The following is a 3,902-nucleotide window of genomic DNA, read 5'->3' on the forward strand; positions in this document are numbered from 1 at the left end:
TCTTCAAGTTGTTCTTGGTAAGTCTTCTTGTTTGATCTTGATGTTTTCTTGTTTTGCATCTTTAGTTGTTTTTCATATGCATTCTTGAATTCTTAGTGTCTAAGCATTAAAGAATTCTAAGTTTGGTGTCTTGCATGTTTTTTTTGCATTAAAAATTTTTCAAAAATGTGTTCTTGATGTTCATCATGATTTTCATAGTGTTCTTGGTGTTCATCTTGACATTCATAGCATTATTGCATGCATTCATTGTTTTGATCTAAAAATTTCATGCATTGCATAATTTTCATGTTTTTCATAAAAATTTCAAAAATAAAAAAAAATATCTTTCCCTTTTTCTCTCATCAAATTCGAAAATTGAGTGACTTTTTCAAAAATTTTTAAAAATCAAAGTTGTTTCTTATGAGTCAAATCAAATTTTCAATTTGAAAATCTTATCTCTTTCAAAATCTTTTTCAAAAATCAAATCTTTTTCAAAATTCTTAGTTATTTTCGAAAATTCCAAAAATATTTTTCAAAAATATTTTTCTTATTTTTTATATCAAATTTTCGAAAATAACATAATCAATTAATGTTTTGATTCAAAAATTTGAAGTTTGTTACTTGCTTGTTAAGAAAGATTCAAACTTTAAGTTCTAGAATCATATGTTGTGATTTCTTATGAATCAAGTCATTAATTGAAATTTTAAAAATCAAATCTTTTTCAAAACTAATTTCTAAAATATCTTCTTATCTTATCTTTTTCAAAAAGTTGGTTTCAAAATATCTTTTCTAACCTCCTAACTTCTTATCTTTTCAAAATTTGTTTCAACTAGCTAACTAACTTTTTGTTTGTTTCTTAACTTTTTCAAAACTACCTAACTAACTCTCTCTCTCTAATTTTCGAAAATATCTTCCCTCTTTTTCAAAATTTCTTTTTAATTAACTAATTATTTTTATTTTTGATTTCAAAATTTTTCGAAAATTACTAACCTTTTTTAAAAACTATTTTTGAAAATCACTAACTCTTTTTCAAAAATATTTTTCGAAAATTCTCCCTCTCCCATCTTATTCTATTTATTTATTCATTTACTAACATCTCATCTCACATCTCAACCCTCCTCACAGTTGTGTTTCTTCCATTACATTACATTCTTTGTCTCCCCCTCTTCTTCTACTCACACAGGGATCCCTATACTGTGGTATAAAGGATCTCTATTATTATTATTTTTCTGTGCCCTCTTCTTTGTCATATGAGCAGGAGCAAGGATAAGAACATTCTTGTGGAAGCAGATCCAGAACCTGAAAGGACTCTGAAGAGAAAATTAAGAGAAGCTAAATTACAACAATCCAGAGATAACTTTTCAGAAATTTTCGAACAGGAAGAGGAGATGGCAGCCGAAAATAATAATGTAAGGAAGATGCTTGGTGACTTTACTGCACTTAATTCCAATCTACATGGAAGAAGCATCTCCATTCCTGCCATTGGAGCAAACAACTTTGAGCTGAAACCTCAATTAGTTTCTCTGATGCAGCAGAACTGCAAGTTTCATGGACTTCCATCTGAAGATCCTTTTCAGTTCTTAACTGAATTCTTGCAGATATGTGATACTGTTAAGACTAATGGAGTAGATCCTGAAGTCTACAGGCTCATGCTTTTCCCTTTTGCTGTAAGAGACAGAGCTAGATTATGGTTGGATTCTCAACCCAAAGACAGCCTGAACTCTTGGGATAAGCTGGTCACGGCTTTCTTAGCCAAGTACTTTCCTCTTCAAAAGCTAAGCAAGCTTAGAGCTGATGTTCAAACCTTCAGACAGAAAGAAGGTGAATCCCTCTATGAAGCTCGGGAAAGATACAAACAGTTGACCAAAAAGTGTCCTTATGACATGCTTTCAGAATGGACCATCCTGGATATATTCTATGATGGTTTATCTGAGCTATCAAAGATGTCACTGGACACTTCTACAGGTGGATCCATTCACCTAAAGAAAACGCCTACAGAAGCTCAAGAACTCATTGACATGGTTGCTAATAACCAGTTCATGTACACTTCTGAAAGGAATCCTGTGAGTAATGGGACACCTATGAAAAAGGGAGTTCTTGAAGTTGATACTCTGAATGCCATATTGGCTTAGAATAAAATATTGACTCAGCAAGTCAATATGATCTCTCAGAGTCTGCATGGAATGCAAGCTGCATCCAACAGTACTCAACAGGCTTCTTATGCAGAAGAAGCTTATGATCCTGAGAACCCTGCAATAGCAGAGGTAAATTACTTAGGTGAACCTTATGGAAACACCTATAACTCATCATGGAGAAATCATCCAAATTTCTCATGGAAGGATCAAAAGCCTCAACAAGGCTTTAATAAGGGTGGAAGAAACAGGTTTAGCAATAATAAACCTTTTCCATCATCCACTCAGCAACAGACAGAGAACTCTGAACAAAATACTTCTAATTTGGAAAACTTAGTCTCTGATCTATCTAAGGCCACTGTGAGTTTCATGAATGAAACCAGGTCTTCCATTAGAAATTTGGAAGCACAAGTGGGCCAGTTGGGTAAAAGGATCACTGAAATCCCTCCTAGTACTCTCCCAAGCAATACAGAAGAGAATCCAAAAGGAGAGTGCAAGGCCATTGACATAAGCACCATGGCCGAACCTGTGAGGAGAGGAGAGGACGTGAATCCCAAAGAGGAAGACCTCCTGGGACGTCCAGTGATCAATAAGGAGCTTCCCTCTGAGGAACCAAAGGACTCTGAGGCTCATCTAGAGACCATAGAGATTCCATTGAACCTCCTTATGCCCTTCATGAGCTCTGATGAGTATTCCTCTTATGAAGAGAATGAGGATGTTACTGAAGAGCAAACTGCCAAGTTTCTTGGTGCAATCATGAAGCTGAATGCCAAATTATTTGGCATTGATGCTTGGGAAGTTGAACCTCCCTTGTTCATCAATGAACTAAGTGATCTGGATAAACTGACATTGCCTCAGAAGAGACAGGATCCTGGAAAGTTCATAATACCCTGTACCATAGGCACCATAACCTTTAAGGCTCTATGTGACCTTGGTTCAGGAATAAACCTCATGCCCCTCTCTATAATAGAGAAACTGGGAATCTATGGGGTGCAAGCTGCTAAAATCTCATTAGAGATGGCAGACAGTTCAAGAAAACAGGCTTATGGACAAGTAGAGGACGTGTTAGTAAAGGTTGAAGGCCTTTACATCCCTGCTGATTTCATAGTCCTGGATACTGGAAAGGAAGAGGATGAATCCATCATCCTAGGAAGACCTTTCCTGGCCACAGCAAGAGCTGTGATTGATGTTGACAGAGGTGAAATAGTCCTTCAATGGAATGAGAACTCCCTTGTGTTTAAAACTCAAGGATCTCCCTCTGCAACCATGGAGAGGAAGCAGAAAAAGCTTCTCTCAAAGCAGAGTCAACCAGAGCCCCCATAGTCAAACTCTAAGTTTGGTGTTGGGAGGCCACAACCAAACTCTAAGTTTGGTGTTGAACTCCCATATCCAAACTCTAAGTTTGGTGTTGGAGAGTCTCAACAAAGCTCTGCACATCTGTAAGGCTCCATGAGAGCCCACTGTCAAGCTATTGACATTAAAGAAGCGCTTGTTGGGAGGCAACCCAATTTTTATTTATCTAACTATATTTTCCTTCGTTATATGTCTTTGTAGGTTCATGATCATGTGGAGTCACAAAATAAATATAAAATTTGAAAACGGAATAAAAAACAGCAGAAGAAAAAAATTACACCTTGGAGGAGCATCTGTCTGGCGTTCAGCGCCAGAACAGAGCATGGTGCTGGCGCTGAACGCCCAAAATGGGCAGCTTCTGGGCGCTGAACGCCAGAACAGGCATGGTTCTGGCATTCAACGCCAGAAATGGCACACAAATGGGCGTTGAACGCCCAA

The 3,902-nt window shown here is 36.9% G+C and overlaps 1 non-coding gene across 1 annotated transcript; it reads right to left on the reverse strand.

Annotated features, from left to right (window-relative positions):
* Positions 1-1,760: 1,760 nt before the first annotated feature.
* Positions 1,761-1,868, reverse strand: LOC112731127 (small nucleolar RNA R71). Its single transcript, XR_003166918.1, has one exon. It is a non-coding gene; the product is annotated as a small nucleolar RNA R71 (small nucleolar RNA).
* Between the last annotated feature and the right edge of the window lie 2,034 nt (positions 1,869-3,902).

This window comes from Arachis hypogaea, chromosome 12 (genome assembly GCF_003086295.3).
Source record: "Arachis hypogaea cultivar Tifrunner chromosome 12, arahy.Tifrunner.gnm2.J5K5, whole genome shotgun sequence".
Classification (NCBI taxonomy): domain Eukaryota; kingdom Viridiplantae; phylum Streptophyta; class Magnoliopsida; order Fabales; family Fabaceae; genus Arachis; species Arachis hypogaea.